This window comes from Pelodiscus sinensis, chromosome 10 (genome assembly GCF_052426305.1).
Source record: "Pelodiscus sinensis isolate ZL-2025 chromosome 10, ASM5242630v1, whole genome shotgun sequence".
Classification (NCBI taxonomy): domain Eukaryota; kingdom Metazoa; phylum Chordata; order Testudines; family Trionychidae; genus Pelodiscus; species Pelodiscus sinensis.
The window spans coordinates 40,077,989-40,085,105 of record NC_143061.1 but is presented as its reverse complement, the minus strand read 5'-3'; positions in this window follow the sequence as shown (position 1 = coordinate 40,085,105).

Sequence of the window (7,117 nt, the reverse complement as noted above, 5' to 3'; positions counted from 1 at the left end):
CTCCCCTTCTCTGAGGCCCCTCCCCAGATCACTCCATCCTCCCTCTCCTGCCCATCCTCACTCACTTTCATCAGGCTGGGGCAGAGGGTTGGGGTGCAGGTTCTGGTCTTGGATTAAGGGATCTGGAGTGTGAGAGGGGCTCTAAGCTGCTATTGGGACAGGCAGTTGGGATGTGGGAGGGGGGTCTAGGTGCAGGCTCTGATGGCGTTTGGATGCAGGGGTGCTTGGGGTGCAGAAGGGAGTTTGTGACTGGGGTAGGAATTCAGGATGTGGACTCTAGCTGGGCACTGCTGGTGGCTCCTGGTTGTGCAGTAGGGTTAAGGCAGGTTCACCCCTATCCTGGCCCTGGACCACTCCCAAAAGCAGCCAGCAAACTCCATCCCAAGTCCTGTTGTGCCCCCTCTCTGCTCCATGGAGAAAGGATACAGAGTGGGAGGGGGCACTTTGACATCAGCACTCTCCTCTCCCTTTCCTGCTCTGCACAGAAAGCAGAAGGCTCCCCAGTGTGTGGGGCAGCTCCAAGGCAAAGGGCAGGAGATGTGCAGCAGTGGGGGGAGGGGCAGCTGAAGTGCTGGCACTTGATAGTCTTCCAGCCAAACCAGTCAGGATCTCGAGCTACTGGTTGGTGACCACTGATATAGATCCTGTAGGCGTTTGTCTCTGTCTGTAGGATTGGAGCAAATCCGGTTGTATTTTAGGGCTTATCTGTATACAATAGATTGAGAAATGGGTCTGGGATGGAAGCTAGAGGCATGAAGGTAAGTGTAGCGGTTGGTAGGCTTCTGGTATAGGGTGGAGAAAATTTGTCCCATTGTTTAATTGCACTGTAGTGTCAAGGAAGTGGATCTCTTGTGTGGATTGATCCAGGCTGAGGCTGATGGTGGGATGGAAGTTGTTGAAATAGTGTTATACAGGTGTCATTCTGATTTATTTGCATCAGTCTGGCAATATATCTGTGGTTTCAGATATATTGCTTAGCCATTGCTCACTTTGTCATTAATCTCATGATGTCTTCCAGTGTCAGAAATCATGGGATGTGATCAGGCTGTATCTTGACGACATTAGAATAGTTTGAAAGTTTTATTAAATGTTATAGTAAATACTGAATTAGTTTGGACATATTGCCAGAATGTTTTTTATTCTCTAAATCGGATTTGGAGATTCACTCATTCATTTCTTTATCTGCCAACAAAAAACTTCTTTTTCAAGAAAGCAAACAAACAAAGTAATTAAATTTGTATTTGAATGCTAACTAGCTAACAGTCTGTATTACTTCCTTTATAAAAATTCTACACTTAAACAATCTATCTCCCTACTCAAATATTAACATTCCTTGAAATGAACAAGCTTAGGAATGTAGTCTGTCCCTGCTGCTATAATTCTTCATTTTCTTTCAGCCCAATTGATTTGCACCCTCAAATTTGCAAAAAACATGCAAAATTATTAGGATATTATTGAAAATGAACTCCTTGAATAAGAAAGGGATTTTATACTCTAGACTCTGTGTGAATCAAAATCTCATGGGAGTCTCAGTGTGCATTTATGTGTATACATTTGAGAAGGCTGTTGCTTTTGAACCGCAAGAAATCTGACACCTCTGCTTTTGAAATGTTTATTTAGCATGTGGTTACATTGTTATGCTTTTTATTATTGCAATCCAATGGGACATTATATGAGCAATGCTGCATCATTGGTATTGTCCAGTTATCCAGTGAGTCATATAGTAAATTTGCTATTAGCAGTCATTTTCTCTTAAAAAGATTTAAAATGTATTAAAAAAATCATATCCAGCCATGGATGGAGCTTAGCTCTACCCAACGCATTCTTAGTTGTCTCTGTTAGTTCACATGATATCATCACCATGCTCTACATTCCTTGTGCCCATTGCAATTTGAGTTGTTGACTTTCTTAAAGTACTTAATTTTGTTCAACTATGTCCCTCATTGGATTTTTACTTAATTTGGATTTCTATTTAGTTTTAACAGCAAAACTTTCTATACATCAAGATATAGCAGACTCTGCTCATAATAAAGGAATTGAGAGATTCCCGTGTAATTACTCCATTCACAGAGCATGTCCCATTATGTGGCTCCTCGTTTTGCTTTTGTGTCTACAGTGTATTAATGTAGAGCTGGCCAAACCATTTGTTACAAATAACATTTGTTGTTTAGTCCCTTTTTCTGGAGAGTTGTCTACTTACTGATCCTCACTTTCTTTAAATGCATTTGGTGTTTGTATGTACTCTGGATAATTTGCAGTCTAAAAATAATTCATGAGCTATTAGTGATTCATTATTCATGTTCTGTGGTTGGTCATCCAAGCCTCAAGGTTTCTGTTCTTTGAATGGATGACAGAAACTTTTTAAGACAGGAAATAAGAATAGTGTATAATTCTCTTTTGGTACAAATTTTCCAATAAATTTCTGCAACTTTTGGGATTCATGAACATTTTCACAAATATCCCTTGATTGCCTTAATTCTCAAGAATAATGAAAGAGCTACACTTCCTTTATTTGCAAGATCATGTTCATTTCTGGTTTATACAGAGCTGGCCTGAGCCCTTCTTGCGCCCTGAGCGCCGGGCGTGAGGCGCTACCCCCGCCCGGCCGGGCAGCACCGCGCTGCGCCCCTTACAATCAGGTGCACCAGGCTATCGCCTGGTCAGCCCGTAGCTTGGGCCGGCTCTGGGTTTATAATAACACTACTAAATATTGCCTTCCATCTTTGATCATCTCTCAGACTATCTCTAAACTGCAGGCTTCTTTTGGAAGAACTTTTTTTCAGAAGAGATCTTCTGAAAAAACTTCTTCCAAAAGAGAGTGTCCACACACAAAAGCACATCAACAGAGCGATCTGCTTTTTCGAAAGATAGCATCCACACTGAATGGATGCTATGTCGCATTAAGGCTGTGATTACTATTGACGGAGTGGCCACCAGGGCACCTTGCTTTTTCTTCTTTTCTATTCTTTTGAAAGACTCCCACTTCCCTGTCCACACATGCCTTTTTCCAAAAGAGCTCTTTTGGAAAAAGGCTTCTTCCTTGTAAAAAGGGGATTACCAAAGCCGGAAAAAAACCTCTGTTCTTTTCTTTTACTTTTGGAAGAACGCGATTGCGGTGTGGTCGTAACTTAGGTTTTGTCAGAAAAACACTGTTTTCCTGACAAAACTCTGTAGTGTAGACATACCCTCACTGTTTTCTTGCTAAGCTCTTGAAGAAAGATGTTTCAGAATTTCACAAACATATTTAGCATATATCTTTTGTATATATGAATTTTGAGTATAAATACAGATAATCTATTTTTTTAAAAATAGCATTTCTGTTTATTACATATATAACAAATTCCCAGTTTTTCCTTTGGTTTCCTTACAAATATTCAGCATGGAACCATTATATCATACAGTGAAAACTTTCAGAGTTCATAGACACATTTAAAACTTAACAAAAATTTTAATTCTGACTAATTTCCCCCCTTATATTAGTATTTTCTAATGATGAAAGAAAAATTGACACAATGATGAAAGAAAAATTGACACAATGATGAAAGAAAAATTGACAAAAAGGAACAATAATTTAAGATATTAGTATATATAGTAATTTTTTCTATGATACAATAAAATGCCAATTTTGTTTTCAATTACTTAGAGAAACTCCTACCTCCTGGTACTTGAAATCATTGGTGCCAAGGAAACAAATTACAAATATTCTAAGTAACTATTTCACCTATCTGTACATAAAATGTTGCAATGAACTTCCCTTTTTTCTTAGTATTAACAGCTGATATTCTTCCTATGAATGTGCAAATTTTTTTCCAGAAGTCAATACCAGATTTTATGGTATTTAATTCAAATGGACTGATAATATCAATTGTCTATAAAAAATAGTTTTCTGAATCCACTATAATTGCTTCAGACTTTTTAATATAATCTCTCAGACAGAAAAGTCATAAACTGACTAGTCATTAGGCTCTGAGAACAGAGTTGGTATAAAAAAACCCTTCTATATTAAGGTCTAGATTCTTTGGTTCTGTTGCCACTTGGTGCAGCTGAGAGATGGGAAGCTGATTACAAGTCTCTGATTTTCTGGGCAGATCTGCACAGTCTGGAGGATGTTTTCCAAATGAGAAACATTTCTGATGTTTTAGTAAAGGAAAGCTCAACTGCCTTTGTACCAAGAAACATAAAAATTCTGTGTTTACCTCACCAACCCGCAAACCCTGTGTAATCAAGCAATGCACTGACAGGCTGATGTTTGGGTTTGAACCCTTCATCCTAGATGAGAACCTGGCCATTCATTCATCATTACCAGTCATTTGTCACCTCCAGGCTTAATTACTGAAACTCATTATATTTGAAGGTGAACTTAAAGAGGATGTCCTTTTAATCTCTCTTAATTAGAGACTGGTTAAAACCTTGAAGCATGAGTGAACATCTTAAAATGTATCATTATCTAACTCTAGGTACTGTTGATGTTTAGTTCCTTTCTGCATCTTACTAAGTTTTCAGCTTCGATGTGCAGGACAGCCATTGTGGGATGTAAAGGCTGCTTCACAGACACAAAAAGATTCTGAGTGTATTGGATTTTCTGATCACTGTTCTCACACCCAACTACCTGTATATTAATATTTATTCTATCCACTCTGGACTGTGTGTTAGGGGGGGAAATGGATCAAACTATTGCAGATGTGTAGTGGAACGTTAGCTAGTTTTGCTGTTACTCACTCCCTTCAATTCTACAGAAAACAGATTGCTTGGCACAGTCTGCATTCACACAAAATTCTATAGAAGGGAGTTGAAATAAAGCCAGTGAAAATTTTGAGTACCCAGCATCTCTGAATATTGGGTGTTATGTTACTAAAGTTTCTTAGACTTCCTCTTCTGCAGAGGATGTCTTCAGAGGTCCTGATATTGCCATACTATATGGGGGAAAATTAACATATGCATTAGAATCATAGAATCATAGAGCTGGAAGAGACCTCAGGAGGTCATCAAGTCCAGCCCCCTGCCCAAGGCAGGACCAATCCTAACTAAATCAATCCAGCCAGGACTATGTCAATCTGAGACTTAAACACCTCTAGGGATGGAGATTCCACCACCTCCTTAGGTAACCCATTCCAGTGCTTCACCACCCTCTTAGTGAAAAAGTTTCTCTTAATATCCAGCCTAGACCTCCCCCACTGTAACTTCAGACCATTGCTCCTCAATATGCCATCCATCACTACTGTGAACAGCCTTTCTCCATCCTCTTTGGAACCTCCCTTCAGAAAGTTGAAGGCTGCTATCAAATCCCCCCTCACTCTTCTCTTCTTCAGACTAAACAAACCCAAATAATTTTGCTTGCCCTCTGCTGGACCCTCTTCAATGCATCCAAATCCTTTCTATAGTGGGGGGCCCAAAAAATTGGACACTATGCTCCAGGTGTGGCCTCACCAAAGCCAAGTAAAGGGGAATAATTACTTCTCTGGATCTGCTGGCAATGCACCCTAATATGCCATTAGCCTTCTTGGCTACAAGAGCACACTGTTGACTCATATCATATCCAGCTTCCCATCCACTGTAATCCTCAGGTCCTTTTCTGCAGAACTGCTACTTAGCCATCTCCCGAGGTAGACCTGTAACTTAAGACCATTGCTCCTTGTTCTGCCATCCATCACTACTGTGAACAGCCTTTCTCCGTCCTCTTTGGAACCTCCCTTCAGTAAAATGAAGGCTGCTATCAAACTCCCCCTCCCCCCCCCCACTCTTCTCTTCTGCAGACTAAAAAACCCAAATCCTTCAGTCTCTCCTCATAGGCCATGAGCTCCAACCCCCTAATCATTATGGTCGCCCTCTGCTGCACCTTCTCCAATGCATCCACATCCTTTCTAGAGTGGACTGGACAGAACTGGACACAATATTCTAGATGTGGCCTCAGCAGAGCTGAATAAAGGGGAATAATCACTTCTCTGGATCTGCTGGCAGTGCTCCTCCTAATGCACCCCAATATGGCATTATCCTTCTTGGCTACAAGGGCACACAGTTGACTCATATCCAAGTTCTCATCTACTGTAATCCCCAGGTCCTTTTCTGCAGAACTGCTACTTAGCCATTTGGTCCCCAGCCTGTAGCAATGCTTAGGATTCTTCCGTCCCAAGTGCAGGACTCTACACTTGTCCTTGTTGAACCTCATCAGATTTCTTTTGGCCCAATCCTCTAATCTTTCCAGGTCACTCTGGACCCTATCCCTGTCCTCCAGCGTATCTACCTCTCCCCCTAGCTTAGTGTCATCTGTAAACTTGCTGAGGGTGCAATCCATCCCCTCATCCAGGTCATTAATAAAGATGTTGAACAAAACCTGTCCTAGAACAGATCCTTGGGGCACTCTGCTAGAAACTGATCGCCAACCTGACATCAAGCCATTGGGCCCCACAGTCTAGCCAGCTTTCTATCCATTTTATAGTCCATTTATTCAATCCATATTCCCTTAATTTGCTGGCAAGAATATTGTGGGAGACCATGTCAAAAGCTTTGCTAAAGTCAAGGTATATCACATCCACTGACTTTCCCATATCCACAGAGCCAGTTACCTCATCATAGAAGGTAATCAGATTGGTTAGGCACGATTTGCCCTTTGTGAATCCATGTTGACTATTCCTGATCACATTCCCCTCTTCCAAGTGCTTCAAAATGGATTCCTTGAGCATCCCCTCCATGATTTTTCCAGGAACTGAGGTAAGGCTGAGAGGTTTGTAGTTCCCTGGATTGTCCTTCTTCCCTTTTTTAAAATGGGCCCTACATTTGCCTTTTTGCCAATCATCCGGGATCTCTCCAGATCTCCATGAGTTTTCAAAGATAATGGCCAAAGGCTCCGCATTGACACTTGCCAATTCCCTCGGTACCCTCGGATGCATTAAATCTGGGCCCATGGATTTGTGTATGTTTAGCTTTTCTAAATAGTTCCTAACTTGTTCGTTCTCCACCAAGGGCTGTTCATCTCCTTCCCATATGGCGTTGTCTAGTGCATTTGTCTGAGAGCTGACCTTGTCCGTGAAGACAGAGGCAAAGAAAGCAATTGGTACTTCAGCTTTTCCCACACCATCTGTTACTAGGTTACCTCCCTCATCCAGTAAGGGCCCCATAC